The 20,497-nt window shown below is 33.5% G+C and overlaps 1 protein-coding gene across 3 annotated transcripts in view; it reads right to left on the minus strand.

Annotated features, from left to right (window-relative positions):
* The window catches only part of CNTN1 (contactin 1), a 375,956-nt gene that overhangs the window by 228,718 nt on the left and 126,741 nt on the right, over positions 1-20,497 (minus strand). Inside the window, exon 3 of one of the 3 annotated variants that reach the window (XM_047742600.1) lies at positions 17,469-17,567. The exons of the other annotated variants lie outside the window; for them this stretch is intronic. The gene's annotated coding sequence lies outside the window, so the exon portion shown is untranslated. The remainder of the gene's footprint in view (positions 1-17,468; positions 17,568-20,497) is intronic. 3 annotated transcript variants of the gene reach the window in all.

Raw genomic sequence — 20,497 nt, forward strand, 5'->3', positions numbered from 1 at the left:
ATGCCCAACATAGCACCTCACGTATGACAAGCATTCAATAGATGCTGAATGAGTGAATGAAACCATACCAAGACAATAAACAAATGAGTAGCTGTTTGACTAATTGTTAAAAATAGTTTTGATGTCATTAGTCTAATATAAAGTGGGCCTTGGACTGAGACCTCCCATGAGTTTCCCACTAACCTTTACTCATGCAAAGATCCAGCCTCAGTTTCCTATTCTATACTTTAATTTGCCCCACAAAATGGAGCCATTCTTTCGAGTTTAAATGGACATAATCCTTTGGAATACTATCTATCTCTGCATTTCCCTTAACTCTTAGTGTCAATGGTTTGGAGAGTTTAATTTTTTTCAACTTCAACTTTCACTTTTTTCAAGTCCTGTCATCCCAGGTTAAAAACAAACAAACAAACAAATAAAACCTGCACAAGTTAAGGCAAAGGTAGGAGAGTTCATAGAGAAGTTCTAAAACTCAATTTTTCACATATATTTTTTCTTATTAAGTTGAAAAAGTACTGGGGAGATGTCATGAAATATAGGTAAGTTTGAAGACAAAGTAATGTTTACATTAAAACAATGCAGAAAAGATGCTCCAATAAACCAGGTTGTTATTGAAACACTTCAGTAACTATTTAGTGAGAACATTGAAAAACTCATAGATATTAGATAAAATTCACTCAGAAAACTATACAATGAAAATTATCTTCTTAGGAGGAAATGAACTTCAAAAAAGACGTTTATGACATTAGGAAAATTAATAAAGGGAGATTTGCCACTGGTTTGAGGCAATTATAAGAACAGAAATAATGAAATAGGATTTTAATCCTTACATAAAGTTTACATATAAAAGCAGAGAATTTTTTTCAGGTAGAAGAGAATTCAAAGACATATATAAAATAATAAATTTTCTAACCATAGGGATGGAACACAAAAAAATCCTGTGCCTTCTCAGTTCTATTACACTTGTTTTATCAATTTAATTTCAGATTTTATAAAAATGTCATTGTGGCATTAATTTTTGTGACATCTTAATTTTAATAACATTAAATTGAGGGAATTTTGCAATTTAGAATGGAAAAATATGTTGCTAAAAAAAGAAGGCAGATGTAATTCATAAAATATTAATAATTTTGGATAAATAATATGAAATCTAAGGAATCTGGTAAAAAGCTTAAAAGCAAAGCCACAATCATATCATGTACAGAAAGAGCAATGGTCCCAGAGAGAGTTAGTCTAGATTAAAATTAAGTATTGCTGCTCAACCTGGTGATGAAATTTGACATGGAGCCAAATTTTCTGAATCTTTCCTCATTTATAAAATAGTAATAGAAATACCTTTCATACCAACCTTAAGAATAAGAAATTATTATGGGAGGATAAGATGTTTAACAACTTTGCAAATTAATGTTTGATTTACAAAAATAAGCATATAGGGCGCCTGGGTGGCTCAGTGGGTTAAGCCGCTGCCTTCGGCTCAGGTCATGATCTCAGGGTCCTGGGATCGAGTCCCACATCGGGCTCTCTTCTCAGCAAGAAGCCTGCTTCCCTCTCTCTCTCTGCCTGCCTCTCCGTCTACTTGTGATCTCTCTCTGTCAAATAAATAAATAAAATCTTTAAAAAAAAATAAGCATATAGTTCTATAGCAGGATTAACCCAAGAGAGCCTAAAATGTGAATGGTTGAAAGATATCCCAGGAGACTCCCAAAATGTTGATGGAACTTCCTCTTTGACTCTATATCTCACGTGAAATATTTACTCCTTTGTGAAATATGATTTAAAACACAGGGACATGCACACACGTGTATATAAGCACATACATATGTATCCATATTTAGCCTATATACATACACACACATATTTAGCCAGGGCTTTCATTTTTAATGTACTAGAAAAAAAAAAAGAGCACAAGAAAGAAAAAATGAAAAAAAAAATACTCAGAATAAAGACAGAGTCATCCCTACTCCTAAGGTCTGTTTTTACTAAAGTACTTTTTGATCCTCTGAGCACATGGGGGAGTTCAGTCAATATCTGTGATGAAGAACACAATCCCAAGAGTCCCCATTTCCACCAGTATTAGAAGTCTATTCGAAGGCTATGGAAAAGACTTTGTAGCAAATCAAAGTTTCATGCATGGCAATAGAATCCCAAACCGAATCCCAGCAGGAATATTTCCATTTTATGTGCTAAACTCTAAAAGTGATCTACATGAATAATCTAGATGTCCTTTTTTAAAGAACTGAATGGACACAATAATTAACACTGATCATTTTATCATCCTTATGGCAAAAAAGGGGGGTATTTTAATCCTCAAAATGAAAAAGAATAAAATGAAGTCTGGATATTTCATAATTGGTTTAGGTTTAGTATGATAATAATTGCAAAGATGAGGAAATAGCCTCATTTACAACTCCCATTAATAATTTAAAAAACAGTCTCAAATCAATTGGTATGTATCTGAACCAACCAAAATCTCAGAGACAGCTGAAGAATACAAAAGCTATCTATGCTTATTCATCTAGACATGAACGTCACTCAAGACTAGCTCATATTTTGATATCATCATTTTGGATAATTTTGATTATGTCAGCTGAAATAGGAACAATAATTGACTCAAACTCTGTCTGCAGCTTCTGAAAGCTTTTTCTAAAATACAAAGCATGATCAAGAAATAGACTGAAGGCTTTAACAATTCCATTTTGTTTTATGACACATAAAGGAACAAAGTTTTCAGTAACTGCTCACTCCTCTTACTACACTCCTTCTGGGTAGCCCCCATAGGACATTGTTTGGAATGCATCTAACAGAGCAGTTGAAAAGTAATGAATAAATTCATACTCTTATCTGAAAAATCAATAAAAAGAAAAATAATAATTTTGGCCCAGTCCTTAGAAGATCCAAGCTAAATGACTGCAAACTGACTGTTCAAAAATGTGAAGTGAACAAAATTAGATTTCTTTATGAGGTAATTTCATAATGAACAATATAGATATATTTGCAAGGTATAATCTGTAGTAAGAGAGTTCAGAAAAAATAAACAAATTGTCAGGTGCCTATGTATAAAACACGATTTAATTTAAATAGAAATCTACAAGCAGTTCTTTTAATGTTAAAGATGTATTATTTAATATATTATTTAAATATCATATTCTCAAGAGTTAATTAGTTGAGTGGTTCTTTACTGGATTCATATATATATCTCACTAAGGTAATATTCTATGTCTCACAGGGAAAAAAAAATAAAGAAGCTTTTCCTAATTTGAGTTTATTTTGTTTTAGCTGCATGTGACATGGCTAAGAAATTGTTTGAAAATATTTTAATAATACCAATCAATATTAGATATTAACAATTATTACAAAAGTACCATAGAAGGTGTTGTTAGCATTCTATATTTTGTGGATACTCAGTCTCCCTAGTAGAAATTCTTCAGATGACAGGAGAATAAACCAGCGATTCTAGAATAATATCTAGCACTGGTTAATTCTGTTTCTCCACATGTTTCTCCACTGTTTCCCAACCAAGTTTCATTATTTGGAACAAGAGAATAGATGGAAAGATTGGAGCACAATTGTTTGGGTCAGTTTTGCAGAAAATCTTCAAAGACTGTTAGTTTTGGGGTTAATCATTAATACAGTTTTTGCATTGTTCATGTTTTACTTTCCCTGAATGAATGACTTTCTTTCATTTGTTCATTCATTCATTCTTTGTTTCTATTTATACATGATATAAAATTTACCTTTTTAATCAAGGTATGATGGTTGCATTGTTCATATTAATATTTTTTTTTACTTTTTTTCAGTCTTTATAACTTTTTTTCAGAGGTATAAAAGTTATTAATGGTTCCATGAATGCTTTATCTGTACTTCACAAGCAGTTTGAGAATTGGTGAAGTCAGATATTACTAATCCCCATTTTTAAAGATTAGTAACCTGAAGCTTAAAGGGCTTAAGCCATTTGTCTAAAATCTCAAGGGATAAATCTCAAAGTTTTCTGCTTCTTAGTTCAGTAGTTTGATGACACTACTCCACTAATATTTATTGATATTTCTAATTGTGCAAGGATGTTTTCTTTTGACACTTCATTATGTATTGCTTAGGAATATGAATCTATTATAAATTCTATCACATTACAGTTCTATATTATATTGGATTATTTTGTCTAAGAAGGCAATTCATGGAGCAAGAAGTGATCTTTCTCCTTTATAATCTTAATGCCTTTTTTTTCTGAATAAAAAAGTTGATGGTTTACATTCCATCTGTACTATACAGCTATAATATATCATTCAAAAAGTGTAACTTCAGTAGGAGTTTCATCTTTGAGAAGGCCTAAAGACTAGGTTCCAGCTGCCAGACATATGGCGTACATTCTTGAAAGGACTTGAAAAAATCATTAAACAGGATAGCTTTAGAAATATCACTTCTCCATTTTATTGTATCTGCATTTCTTTTAAAGATAAATGGATGTGGTCAAATTGGTGTTTATCATAAATACAAAATAGCATTTGATCTCTTGACTCATCAAAACGGGTGAGGGTCTAGAAGCTAACTCTTAAATTATTCACATATTTGTTTGTTCATTATATACACTAATACTTCCAAAAGGAATTTGTGACAGCTTACATTATGAATAAAGCTTTCGACATAGTGATAAAAGAATGAGACTCCAGCATGAAGGGGACCAAGTAACCTAGCCTAGGGCATATTACTTATTAATTGAATAGAAAATTTAACTGTCAATATAAAGTAAAATAAAGGGCAATAAATTATATAGCTCATATTGAATAAAAGAAATAAGAGCAATTTTAATTAAATTAAAACATTTTCCCAGCATTAAACGCTAAGAGAAATTTTGAATTTAGAGAAATGTCACTGGGAAAAAAAACAATTTAAAGGAAAGATTTAAATGAATATCAGGTGTATTCTTCACAAATTCTTATGTTAATTCTGATATCAAATTGTGGCCTTTAGAATCTGTTCTATGTAGGCATAAAGCTTACTGTTCCTACGACAATATATGTATAACAGTTTAGAAGCTCTAGAGGAACAACTCACTCCTTCCTGCTGAACTAACACTATTGCTCCTTATTTCAGCATGTGCCTGTTCATAACTAGTAGGATATAGTTCCAAATGCTATCCACATTATAAATTCATTGTTTTCCAGCTTTTCTCTAAAGATCTTTGAAAATAATAAAATACAAATACTTTTCAGCTCACATTTTTAGTTGTCATAAATAGGCCAGACAATGTTTGAAAGTGACACAAATTGACAGAAGGAGTAACCATTAGGGAATTCAATTTTTTTCTCTGAAACAGGCATGTAAAAAAAATAGCTCTGGCTAATTTGAGTCACTTTGTTACAGATACTGGAAAAGAAAAACTGCTCTATGGGTGATGATGCATAGGAAAAAATGAAATGAATACTTAGGTCTGCAGGAGACTTCATGGAAACATTTGAGTTCTTAATACTCTGACCTCCTCCCACTCCCACCACGACCAACGCTGCCATCTTTTTTTTTTTTTTAATTTCAGATAGATTTCCTCTAGGGCGCCTGGGTGGCTCAGTCAGTTAAGTATCTGACCCTTGATTTCCAGGCCGCTGTTTCGGGATTGTGGGATTGAGCCCCAACTCTGGCTCTGCCCTGGGCCTGGAGTGATTTAGGAATTCTCTCTCCCTCTCCTTCTACATCTCCAGTACCACTCCCCAATTTCACACTCATTCTTACCAAAAAAAAAAAAAGGGAAAATTTTGCTCTATTTCTTTTCATATCAATTGTCTATATGAGTTTTCTGTTTGTCTCTAATGTTTACTGAAATGCCATTGCTAAAGTAATTTCTTCTATCACCTATAAACTGAAACTTTTCTTTCTTTTTTTTTTTAAGATTTTTCTTTATTTATTTGACAGAGATCACAAGTAGGCAGAAAGGCAGGCAGAGAGAGAGGAGGAAGCGGGCTCTCCGCTGTGCAGAGAGCCTGATGCAGGGCTAGATCCCAGGACCCTGAGATCAATACCTGAGCGGAAGGCAGAGGCCCAACCCACTGAGCCACCCAGGCGCACCAAACTGAAACTTTTCATTGATTTGTTTGCTGAATTTTTATTTTATTTTATTTATTTATTTGAGATACATATAGAGAGAGAGCAAGCAAGAGAACAGGAGAAGAGGAGCAGAGGGAGAGGGAGAAGCAGGCTCCCCACTGAGCAGGGAGTCCTCTGAGGGACTCCATCCCAGGATCCCCGGGGATCATGAGCTGAAGGCCGATACTTAACGAACTGAGCCATCCAGGTGCCTCTTGCTGAATTCATTTTAGATTAGGTTCTAAAGTCATCACATGATTCTGTTTCCCCAATTTACTCAATCTGCATATAATCATCTTTACAGCCTAGATGAAATATTTAATTTTCATTCTACTCATATGCATTTTTTACTCATATGCATTTTTATTTTTCTTTATAACCTGAACTTGATCAGTCCATTCTTAAGTAAATAATAAACAAATACAAGGCTATATTTCTTTGTAATTGGTCTCACATGCAATTATATAATGATTTATAAAGACTAAGTACTAAATTATCTTTAAATATATAATCACATATATGATGCATATGTCAAAAATATCATTTCCTAGACAAAATTAATATATTAAGTTTTATTAACACAATTAAACATGTTTATTGTTATTCCAGCAACAGCATTTAAATAAATTTGCAGAACACTTACACTGCCTAGCACAAAGTATGAAATGAATAAATGTAATAAATGTTGATGTACCCATTTCTCCCTTTAAATAGTGGTTTATTATGTCAACAAAACAGAGTAATTTTGCTGTGACACAGATGATAACATCTTCGGACAACTCACTAATTTAATTTCTGTTATTCATTATCTTTATTTTACCAATTGCTAGGCAGTACAATCATCATAGTTCTTCTGTAGTATCTATTGTATATCTATACTTTTTTGTACTGTTTTAATCCTAATCAGTCTTCCATATGAGAAACGGAGATTTATACAACCTCCTCCATTTCATCTTTAATACATTTATTCTGTTTCTTCCTAAATTACAAGCTACTGAAATTTTTTTATATATATAATCAAAGTGTTTATTTTTTGCACGTTGATTGACACATGACTTAGCTCTTTTAAAGAACTAAGTTTATACTGACACTAAGCATGTCTAAATTAGTACCCATTTCCAGTTCCATGCTCATGAGTTTCTTCTAACATTATACTTCTGTAGTTAAAATCTAAGAATTTTACATGTTTTGAATCACAGAGGAATGATTTTCTTTCATCGAAGTTTCTTTTCTTCTCTTAAGAATTTCTCAAAACAGATAATTTAGAGAAGCGAAAGTTCATTAAAGAACAATTTCCCTTAAGCTAAGAAATTAATTATATGAAGAACATTATATCTCAATCAAGAATCTTACAATTAAGGAAAAAATTACTGCAATTTTTATATTAATATTCAATTTCTAACAAGTATGCTTTGAAACTTCTTTTCTGTATGTAGGTATGCCTAAATAGTAGATCCTTAGATAATAAGCCTCAATCATCAGAAACTCTGCTTCCACATGTAAAAATTAAAGATTAGTCACATTTTTATATGACTTCTTCCAACTCTAAGATTTCATTTTATTCTTGATGAGGGACTCGATAGATAAATTCTAAAAAATCTTTCTCTTGGATTACCAAAAATATTTTTCTCACTACTGTATGAAACATCAGTTTAAGTTCAATTTAAATGAAAGGAGAGGTTCACTTAAAGGCATTAATATCTCTGTGAGTGGGGACCACATTCTACTGCAGTGAAGAACACAGAAAATCATCATATTTGTATGTTATATGATATTTCATAACCTCACAACAGTCATGGTGCCAAAGAATTTTCTTTTTTCCTACAAAGTGATTTATTTAAAAATCAACAATATTTGGCATTCATGCTCCTCTGCAAAGGTCTCATCCAAATATATCTATGTACACAGTTGGCCATGTTTTCTCTCTTCTAATTGAGTATTCTGGCACAAATAATCATGTCTTTAAATAACTTTATTATTATTTATGATTATTTTTACTCCCCTCATGAATTTAACATCTTCAGTAAGTTTCAAAGAAACAATGTACTATTTCAAGTCATCCTCAATAACATGAGACAACCCCAGACTCAATAAGACACATTCTTTATGGCCTAGATCTCTGTTTATCTTGAAGGCCATTTATTCCTGAACACATTGTTTTATATAATTTGTCATTTAGCTATGACTAGGTCACAATATGCAATATATTCACCATTTTTAATACTTTCCTAACAATGCTACTGCCTCATTGTGACCTATGTGATTATAACTAGTATGAATTGATTACACAAGCCAACAAGACCTTATCATAAATTGATGACAAATATTTACCAACTATATACAATATATCAAGCAATGTGCTAAATGCTGAAGATACGTACAAAAACAGAATGATAATTGTGCCTATGTAGACTGAAAGCATTTTGAACGTTACTTAAAATAGTTGAATTATTTTCATTTCTGCTATTAACATAACTTCTACCTAACACATGATTTTTCTTTATTAAAATATCCACAATATTTTCTGGATAGAATATCTACTTGCATTTTAAATCACCAAATCCTTTACATTAATTTTCTAATCAATAATGTAAAAAAACCCCAAAAACAACACACTGTATATTCATCTCAATCACCTGAACTTGCCATTTACAACATAATCCTTGTGAAAACTCTCACAAAATATACTCATTTGTCAAGGTGATAGGAAAGAGGGTGCTACAAGACAGAAAGATATCTAATCTTGGTTGCCAAGCATAGCAAAGTTGGTCTTCATTGAGACTGAAGACCACACTCATAAAGAAACTAACATTGTTGACTTGATATTCAGATGTCCAGGTACAGCTGTACATTAGATCAAGATAGATTTTTGTTGTTTTAAAAAAAATCCTACTACAGGATTCATTTTACATTTGGTATGTACATTTAAATAATAACTGTGCTTGCCAAAGTCTATTAATTTAATGGTGTGACTTAAAAATAATGTCTTCAAATTAATAAAATATGATAACATTAATTCATGTGACCATTCACTTTTCACATATTTATTGAACACCTACTTTGCTCATGGCATTGTTCTAGACACTGGCAATGAAATGATAAATAAAACAAAATTGATACTCTATTATTCAATTATATGTCGGAAACTTGCCTGGTTAATATCATATTTTCTCCTGAAGGGGTTAAGAAGGAAAAAAGCTTCTAAAAGTACCCTCTCAGGGAAAAGCACTATAACATTATTCTTATCACTAATTCACATTTTAGAGGAAACAATAAACTTATTAACATAAATTTGTTGAAAACTCATTACCCATCGATCTACTCAATGATATTTAAGCTGGTCCATATATTGGACATCTTGTTAAATGTATTTCCTCATGTGTCATTTTGTTCCTTATCCATCAGTCAAATTTTCCACACTTGAGCAAAGTGACCTTTTATTTTTAGAGGATGTTTATGGATGGTTAATTTTTCAAATCATACTTGACTTTCTTCTAATTACAAATCTCTTAATAAAAATTAACTTGTAACTTTGCACTTTTTTCATTATATGCATTTTAGTTAAATAAATGATAGATGAACAAACCTATGAACGTAGCAGTCCAAGATCTCATTGAATTATCGTGCTTTGATATTTGAAGTTTCTTGCAAAATGCCACAAAAAAAAAAAAAGAAAAGAAAAAATACTAAACTTATGGGGATATAGCAGAGAGATTTTAATTTCCTTATCCTGGACCTAGAGTTTTAGTAACAGTATAAACTCAATCTCAGTTTTCTAATCTTTAAAGTGAGAATCTCATAGTCTTCTAAAAAGGATTAAAAGAATATGCATTAAAGCAATTATCTCAGCATCAAACACAAAACTTGCTTTCTTTATCCTTTCAAGCTGTGTTCATTAACCACCTTTTTTTAGTGTGAGCCTCTAAATTTTCTAGTGAACACCATTTATTTTATAACTACATTGAATGAACCATTATACAACTATTTAAAAACCATTGTAACTATCCTTTGATTGCTGCCACAAAGAAATTATTCTTGATGATTTCTCCTACTTTTGGTTAAAGCCCAATTTATATGCACTTATTGTACCTGGTTTACATCTTGTCAAGAATTATCTTTGTCCAATAAACTTTCTGTTTGCTCCAGTCTTTTTTTCAACAGACTGTTTTGTCCATGGCAATAGGCAATAAACTTCCTCTTGCATAGCCATTATGCAGAGAAGGGGCTTAATAAACATTTCCCGAATTAACAAATTAGTATGTTCCATGACCTCAAGAGAGTCACAACTATGTAGGGTAGTATACATATCTTTTATCCATGGATATAACATCATTCCCTCTATTAAACTGTGCCATAGTATTTAGTATATATTAATCTGTTTATTCCACTAGAATATAAACTCTTTGATGGGAAGATTCATGTTTTATTCATCCTGTATCCCCAAAGTCTGGCACAGTGTCTGGCATATGTGTAGCATTTGCCAAATATGGTTCCTCAAATCAAGAGAATTACTTAGAACTTGGGAAGCTATTGCTGCTAGCCTTGTGCTCAAAAGTTTAATGCAGAGGATTAAAATTGCAACTACACACATCACTTGAAAATAACAGTCAAACATCCCAGATAACCATGATAGATCATTCTTGCTTCTGTTATGTGGGATTAATTGGAATGCAGATATTTTATTTTTTTAAAGTTAGCTCTACGCCCAACATGGAGCTTGAACTCATGACCCTGACATCAAGAGTTAATGCTCTACCGACTGAGTCAGCCAGGTGCTCCAGAATGCAGATATTTTAGAAGTGATCACACTGGCAATAAAGATCAAAGTTTCAGGCATTTTGGCATAAGGGGTTTGGCTAGCAAAATAGATAGAAATGGACTGACCTAAGAAATATTGTTGATGTATCAAAAAAATATGTTTATAGTTTAGATGGGAGAACAAAACAAAGAGCGGTATTAAATCTAAGTTTATATATGGTACAAATAGAAGTATCTCTTCTGCTTAGAACCCACGTATCTATCTGAAGGTCAATCAGAATAGCCATAAAGCTGGGGTGCCTGGGTGGCTCAGTGGGCTGAGTGTTGGACTCTTGGTTTCAGCTCAGGTCATGATCTTATGGGTCATGGGATCATGTTCCAAACTTAGTAGGGAGTCTGCTTGAAGATATCTCCCTCTGACCCTCTCCCCTACATTCCCCACCATGTGCGTGCCTACTTTCTCTCTCTAAAATAAATAAACCTTTTTAAAACTATGCCCATAAAGCCAGCGCCTTCATACAAACATTACTGTGCCTGGCACATTTTTTATGATGACAATTGTCATGTAAAAAGTACTTAACTATGTTAAATAATTCTACTTAATGTTTGGAAGCATAATTATCTAAGAATATAGTAACTTAAAGGTAGATAAGTCTGAAGACAGAAGAAAGACTAGAAGACTTGTAATCATCTGTATGTTTACTAAGGCACTGCTATCACCACTTTTAATAGATAATACAATATAAGAAATTTTTCTAAAGATACAATTATATTCAAATTTTCCATAGACTGGCAAATTTTCTTTTTGGTAGGGGTTAAAGTTCTTATTCTCTACTTATATTACCCCTCAGTATTATTTTTCATCCAAATCCTCAAATATTAGCTAAGCCTGGACCAGAATTCAAATATAGAAAACGTGAATTAGGAAATAAAAATACATTTCATGCTCATGATAATTTTACAGAATAAAATTCCTCAGTGGTATGTGCCTTTGAATTTTCTACTAAAATTTTCCCTCCGTCGATCATCACTATTGATCATAATTTCAAAGCACTTTAAAAAATCATTAATAAAATTCATTCCCTAGGTTCACATAAAGGCAAAAATTGCAGTTGTTTTCCACTATTCTTGCCTATTTCTTCTGGAACTTGGGTGCCCTCATACTGACCTATTTTGTTTATTACTGGTCCATCCAATTCACCTCTTGGCTGCCTACTCATCCAGTTCTTCAAGAGATCCTCCTGTTTGTCACCCAGCTTTTCTTTTTGCCAACTAATATATCATCTTCCATCTGTTTAAATTCCTATGTTCTTTCTGGCACAGTTCTGCCTCCAGATTCCCTCTCAGCCACCTACCTTGCTGCCCTTCCATCTGCTAACATGACTAGTGTCTTTTCTAACCTATTCTCCATCTAAATCATCTTCAATTTTCCCCTTGAATTTCTTTCTCAAAAGTTCATGTCTTAAAGGGCTACTGTGATTGCATTCATTACATACACAATCTTGGTGTAGAAAGGGAAGTTAAAAACCATTAAGTTCAAACATGCATTTAATTTTTTAATTTTTCTACCCTTCAAAGTCATTTACAGTTCTCTATTTCTTTCAGTGATGGTGTTTTGAAGCAATACAGTGTACCACTGAAAGATATCAATGCTGTCTTTTGGTATATATACTTCAGAGCACTACCTCTGTGTGGCTCCATTCTTGTTAGTCTTGTGGTTAATTGTGTTTGGTTCATTGTTCCAATGTTTGGCATTTGCTGATTAGCAACAACCTTTTCTTGGACACCACATTTTTAAGACCATTCAGTTCTATTTTGTAGGCTTAATGTAGCAGAAATATTTCTTAATTAGGATGTGGGCTGCTTACTGGATACCAAAGACATTATATAAACAAAACTAGCATTTGATAATTACATTTTCAGTACTTGTTATTTTAGGAGCATAGGGTGGCATTTTCCCTTGACATTGATTTAGTTGCTGGATAAGGTAGATGCTTGTTTTTATAAAGCAGATAGGCTACAAGCTAAAACAGACTCAGAAAAAATGATTAAACTTTAGACCTATGTAGCTTGCCATTATACTGAAAACTTCTAATTGTCCATTCATATTTCTGGAGGATATACCCTCCCTCTACTAACCACAACTTAGGAAAGAGTTAAGCTTATGTTTATAAGAGGTTCACTTAGGATTTACCCTTAAATCTGAATATAGCAGTTCAATAAAACAGTAATGATTTTTTAAAAAAGACTTGACTGATTTATTTTAAATACTGGGAATATTATTAACCTTTCCATTGATGTTAATTGGTGTTAAAGATATTAAGACAATCTCATGTTTGTTTTAATATAGGTTTTATTATTATATAGGTTTCATTATTATTATGGTATGGTAAAGCCAATAGATCTGATGATGTCTGCCATTGAAAAGGCAGTTGTTACACTCACAGATCCTAAGAGAAGGGGACATACCATGACTGGGGCCACACAGGGAATTTTGGGGATCTAGGGCCAATCAGGAGGTAGAAGGAAGGAGAAAAGTATGAGCAAAAGCCTTTATGATGCTTTTCTCAGGAAGGAGGCAGAATAAGTGGATTTAGAATTGGCTAGTTTGAATTACTTCAGGAAGCTCTGGGGGGCACTGGAGCTGTCCCTAGTTGTCTGGTACTTGTCCCTGGGGTGATGAAGGCAAGAAGAAATTGGCCAGAGCCTAAGAACACTGATAAAGAAGGAAGTTTAAGGTGTGGGCTCCTGGTTGCTTGCGTTGCATTTGAAAAGTGAATTCAAGGGTAATTGGCTCACTGTCTAGTAATTGGCTATATTCGGGAGGGGCAGTCCTTCCAGGGGCAGCAAAGCAAAGCATGAGAATACAGACTAAAAGGCAAGATTATTATAATAATTAATATCAAACTAACAATCACTGAAAAATGTTCAGCATTCATCTGATTCAAGGGTCCAAAAATTTTTGAGCCTTAAATTTTCCTCCAAAGGGATTAAATAACATATGTGAGTGTCTGATGACTATAGAACCAAGTCTAAATTCTTATCTACTCCCACCCTATTTATTCTCAACTATACCTATCCAATTCCTCTATTTCAGTCCTGACACTAGAATATAAAGTATTAAGTTTTGCTTCCGTGCCTTTATGTATGTATATTCTTTTGCTGGATTCCATCCAAAAATTTTGAATATGGTTCCTTGTCTTATGATTGTTAAACTTCTTATACCAAATATTTTGAATGCTGCTATATTATACTTCTTTCCTACATTGGATTATTTGTTCTATGGAAAGCACTGCCCCCCTATCTTTTTTCTTATCTAGGAAGCCAGAATACCTAGCAAAAGCACACAGGAGGATCCTTAAATAAATATTTCTTCATTATACTGAGTTGTCTTAGGAGAGGAAAGTGATTAAAAACAATGAAAAAGAGAATGAAATTTATATTTATAATCAGAGGAAAGAGATTGCTGAAACATGTATGAAGCTGTGTTAAAATGAAACAACCTCAGAATCAAATTTTAGGAGCATTTTTGAAAGGAAAATATTTCAAAAACTAATTTCTTAGGGAATATATTTTAAGGAGGAACTAATTTTATTATTTTTTCCTATGACAGAAAAGAGAAGATGTAATTTCTTGGTATCATTCTTTGGTATAAATTCATATTTGAAAAGCTTTCTGTGAATCTACAAAGCTTATAACTCATCAGAACTATTAACTAAAAAATATAGCAGAGGGATGTAGCCTGGGTGGCTCAGTCAGTTAAGTATCCAACAACTTGGTTTCAGCTCAGGTCATGATCTCAGAGTCCTGAGACTGAGCCCAGTGTGGGGCTCCATGCTCAACAGGCCTGCTTGAGATTCTGTCTTCCTCTCTCACTGCCCTTCCCCCACACCTTCTCTCTCTCAAATAAATAAATCTTAAAAAAAATACAGGGGAGATGTCCTTGTCACAAAAATATAAACTCAGATTTAATCAATTTGTATGTGTGTTTCAAGTTTGGAAAATGGACATATTATCTCTCTTCAAATGCTTTTACTCCTTACTCTTCCAATAAATGACTCATAACTTTTTTATAATCTTAGTTTATGGCTAATGCTGAAAACAGGACATATAGAGATATACAGAGTTTTACATATAGATAGGTTTCTACTTAGATTTATTATAACATAGGTGCAAACATTAATATAAATATTTATACTAAAAAGAAAATTGATGGCTTACAATTTTAAAATGTTCTTCAACTGATTTCTCACTCTATTAAGTCACCTTTAAAATTCATGTTAAATTAAATTACTAAGCTTTATCTTAGTGAATCATAATATTTCAGAATTCTTATAAATTGATTTAAGGTGCATTAATAATATGTATCAACTATTCATTAAGTACATTTTTCTTTCAAAATCCTGTATTTAATATTTCACTGCTATATGGGTTTCTCATTCCATTTCCTCTTTTCTTTTATTATATTCTTTTTGATCTTCAGTCTCCTTCCTAACTGCATCTAATATGACTATGCTTTGCCATAATCATTATCTAACTTCATTTTGGTGTCTCACCTCATATATTGTGGTTAATATTCAAATATCCTCATTAATCTCTTGTTAGTTTCTCCCAACTGACAATCTATAAAAATTAATTACAACTACTGTGGGAATTGGGAACTGAGAGCATCTCATTCCAGATTTCCCTCACATGATCCTGGAAATACTCCTTCACCATCACGTATTTTCAGTGATACTGAGAAGTGGCTCGGGTTAAGTTTGAGACTAGAACGATGGCAGAGAGGATGAACAAGTGCAGTATTATGTAGACCCCTTTGTTCATACAATCTTACCATGTTAGTACATTAATTTTACTGCTATGATCTTGTCATCCAGCATGGGGGGCTTTTCTTCTCCTACTGTCACTTCATCCAGTCCAGCGAGTAGAGCTGCCATTATACTCATTACTCAGAATTTAGTATGCTGCTAAGCAATAAATATCTTTAAATTTCTGCCCCTTCCATTCTTTTCCATTTTCTTTTCAATTCCATTTTACCGGCTGTTAAGGGGCCACCTCAGCCAGGAGGTATTTGAGCAGAACTGAACACCATGACTCAGCATCAGGAGAACTTGAATGTGTATAGGCAGTTACTTCTTCCTACCCTCTCCCCCGCCCCCCAGGAAAAACTCAAAGTGTGAGTTTCCTCCTGTACCTAAACTAGCTCAGTTTTGCAGATTCAAACATGTTCTACAGTGTGAGTTCTGTGCCACCATACTACCAGGCAGCTGAAAGGAAACTCGATAGAATAATACCGCAGCAGAATTGAAATACATTGTGAAATGTTTGAAAAGTAGTTTTCCTGTGCTCTTATTATCATTGTTCTATATTTCTTTCCCTTTTTCTTTTAATAAGTGATACCTATTTCAGAAAGCATACTTATCATTATCTATTACTGGTTCTTGATAAATTATTTAGCAAACACTTTTAAAAACTTAGCATTATACTTGAGGAAGTACATATACATACATGTTATATTACACATATTATGTTTTACAAATTATATACTATAGTGTATATAGGTATGCATAAGCATGTACATATATGCATATGTGTATATATACTAATAGTGTATATATATATTAATAGTATATATTTACTGTTTAAAATCATCTTTGAAACATTTTACTGTATCTAGGTTCTTACTAAATGTTTCTTAAAGCTATTTTCCTACCCTAAAGAGAGGTTGAGGAATTCATATCATACTGCATATCATTTACATATTTATTAGCTATTTGCCATGATATTGAAAAGCAAGCAGCTTTAATTCACAAAGACTAGCAAATATAGTGGTATATTATTATTACTACTTTTCACTTTTTCAGAGTTTTTGTGAATTTTGTTTGGCTTTTATACAGTAGGTTCTACAATTATTTAAACTTAATTTTTAAAACATCAAGAAAAAAATCAAACTTTTTTTGGTGTAATTTCAGAATATAACATCTATCCACTCTTTTTTTTGTAGTAAGTCACACTGGACAGGAGGAAAGAAAACAAAACACTCCAGGTAGAATTCAAACTGCTTTCTGACAACAAGGTCTTCCTTCAAGGACACACTATTCCAAATTATTTCAATTCCATCTGTTCAATTTGTATGCAACACAGTATTTGAATTTGAGTACCTCAGTGCTATCTATCCTCTACTTCTGGGAGAAGGACTAAACATTTTGGGTGTCTACCAACATATTTCACCATAATCTGAAAATGTTGACATAAAGGAAATAATCCGAGCCAAAGGAATACCACAGCCCTGCTCAAACTTCTCCAGAAGATGATAATTCTTTTATTGATTCAGATCACGCTCAGTGCTGCCCCTCCCCAATTTGCAGGCTCTATCTATCCAAGACACATACATCTAAGCTCTGGTACATTCTTGAAAAGCTTTTGCATGCAAATAAAATACCTTATGGCACCACACTGTCAAAAATATTTAAAAAAAAAAATCACCTTTCAATTAACAAAACAATTCAGAACCCTGACGCTGCATCGCAATACCGAGGTCTGAGTCAACCTTACTAATACCGACTGCATCACCGTTATCCTAGCTCAGCGCATTCTCACTTACAATGACCTAACCCAGAGAAAAACCTTGCACTTACCTGATATGCTGAGTTGTCTGTTGTTCTGAGTATTGTATTTATTGCAAATTGTCCATTTCAATAGATGCAGTGATAGTTATACCACAACACGCCTCTCTCCTGCAGCAGAAAGCAAGTTAAAAGGACTTCAAGCTGTGACCTCAGAGGCAGGCACAGCCGCTCCCATCCTTCAGCCAACCTTCTGGGGAGAGCAGGTTAGATGACAGTGAAGCTGGCTCCCTACATAGCAATACTTTCAAATAAAGCATTCTGTGCCGGGAGCTGGGGGATTTACATCTTCCAAATTCGGCTGGCCCGAGTCAATGCTGCTTCTATGCCTGAAAATATTAAGCATTTCACTGCAGTCACTTAATGCAAGAAACTATCTGAGGCGACTTCACAAACCCTGTCATTCTGTTCGGAGACTAAAGAATGAGCACCGCATGCATAATTCATGCATTAAAATCTTCAATGCACTTCCTGTAGCCGCTGTTCTATCCAGTAATGGGCTATTGATCACCTCATTGCTAAGACAATTGAAGCTCTGCAATTGGTTTATTTCCACAAATAAAATTACAACCTAAATCACAGGCAGAAGGCTCCAACCCTGCAACATCCACGCGGGTAAAAGACTCACATAGTCGAGATAACATTTGCATGCTGCAGAATGTTTAAACTGGACTCTCTGGCAGAAACACTGTAGTATCTGTCTTCTTTTATTCAAAAGACATACTTCTGAAGATTTAGGCTGAATATTTTACATTATAAGTGAGATATACGGAGTTGTTTTTTTTCCCTGCCATTTCTGAAAAATCAACAGGCTAAACTGAAAATTAAGAAAAAAATAAATAAATAAAGAGAAAGATGTATGCTACAAATCATAGGAGGTTTTTACCCGGATTCATATGGACAATCTTTCTTAGGAAATTTTAATTAATTTTTCATTTGAATAATGTGGAAGAGATTTTTTTAAACATCATATGTTCATCATATGTTCATCATTGTTAAGTATTTTGGATAGTAAGCACCTTTTTTTTTTCTGGGAGTGTCAGTAATTCTGAGGGTCCTTTCTTTTAGTATTTAAGCTTCTAAGAACATACCATGGTTTGTTTCTGTTACTTTTTTTTTCACTGCCTCAAAAAAGTGGGCTTTAAAACAAAATATGCAACTCATTATGCTAGAGGGATAACACAGGTAGCATTTTAAAATGTCATAATAATTTTTGTAAAAAATACCAAGGTGGGAAAGCCATGTAAGAAGGCAAATGTATATAAACTCTTGTCTATTTCCCAAAGTATCTTAAGGGTAAAAATTAATTAAGCTTTATTTATCCACCAAAAGAGGACTAAATACGATGTTATCAAGGTCATTTAGAAACCTAATGTTGTGTCTTTCCAAAGCTTCTTTTCATATCCATATAGGTACCACATACATACACACACAATTATCATAGTTCTATGTTGTCACACCTGACTATTTATAAGACCCAAGTGAAACCTTCAAGTTCATAGCTTGGGGCTAGACTAGAGAAAATCTGTCAGAGTATAGCCAAGGTTTCCAACAGTTATACTGTACAGGGAGCAATTCAGCCTTGGAGGAAGCATGATTACAGTAACTTCCCGTCAATAAACCAGTAGCAAGTGAGATCAGCCTGTGAGGGTAATAGATGAGTGCTGATGACAACAGGGATGGAGTTCAGGGATGTTCAGAGAAATATTTCTTCTTTACAAAGCTTGTAAGAGCATGCCTCTAGGTCATAGAGAAGATAATTTCATTTACTTGATCAAGATTATGCTAAATATTCTAAATAGCAGTTTGAGAAATTAACCATTCAATTACTATGTATATTATACATCTCATATTCCATCGCTTCTCGGCCTTTTGGCTAAGATCAAGTTTATATATCTCATATTCTATAATATTTTGTTCTACCCTGGGAAGATTCTATTTGAACATTTGTATATACTGCCTCTAACTTAATATAATTCAAGTGAGCTACATAGACCTTATTTTATAATATTTATCTGAGTAATGGTCTTTTTTTTTAAGATTTTATTTATTTATTTGACAGACAGATATCACAAGTAGGCAGAGAGGCAGGCGGCGGGGGCTGGGAGGGGAGAAGGCTCCCTGTTGAGCAGAGAACCCAATGGGGGGCTCGATCCCAGGACCCTGAAATCATGACCTGAGCCGAAGCCAGAGGCTCAACCCACTGAGCCACCCAGGTGGCCCCCTGAGTAATATTCTTTATTCTTTTTTTTTTTTTAAGATTTTATTTATTTATTTGACAGACAGAGATCACAGGTAGGCAGAGAGGCAGACAGAGAGAGAGGAGGAAGCAGGCTCCCTGCTGAGCAGAGAGCCCGATGTGGGGCTCGATCCCAGGACCCTGGGATCATGACCTGAGCTGAAGGCAGAGGCTTTAACCCACTGAGCCACCCAGGAGCCCCAATATTCTTTATTCTTTAAACAGAAGATTGAGGACCTCAAACATTTAAAAAATTACAGAAGTTATAGCTAAGGATTAATATCCTGCCAAGAGTTTTATCAGTTTAATCATCTACAGTAGCAATTTTACATGAAGATAACACCTCATTTAAAAATAGAAAATTTGAAAACATTACAATGTTACTTATCAGGTGTGGGGATATAGAGTACAATAATTAGGATATACATTGTTGACATAAACTAAAATAATTACACTTATAAACATTAGAAATTTAACCTCTCTGAAATGATATGATTGAATAATGCATAACGAGGTGGATAGGAAGAACTTAATTCATCTATCCTGCAATGAGTGAGGTCAGTATCTTTTCTTTGATACAAATATCTCAGACCCAAGTCTAAAATGAAGATAGAAACTTTGTATCTACTTGGTGAATTTTCCAATTCAATTGTCTTAAAGATGGGGAGAAACAGGAGAAACACACAAAAACACCTCATGGACCTAAAGTCTGCAAAAAATATGGCATAAGAAAAGCTATCGGGGTGGTAAATCCCTAAAACATCAGAGAGGAAGCTGCAAGCAAGCCTTGAATGGGAACAAC

The sequence above is a fragment of the Lutra lutra genome, chromosome 8 (assembly GCF_902655055.1).
Source record: "Lutra lutra chromosome 8, mLutLut1.2, whole genome shotgun sequence".
In the NCBI taxonomy this organism is placed as follows: domain Eukaryota; kingdom Metazoa; phylum Chordata; class Mammalia; order Carnivora; family Mustelidae; genus Lutra; species Lutra lutra.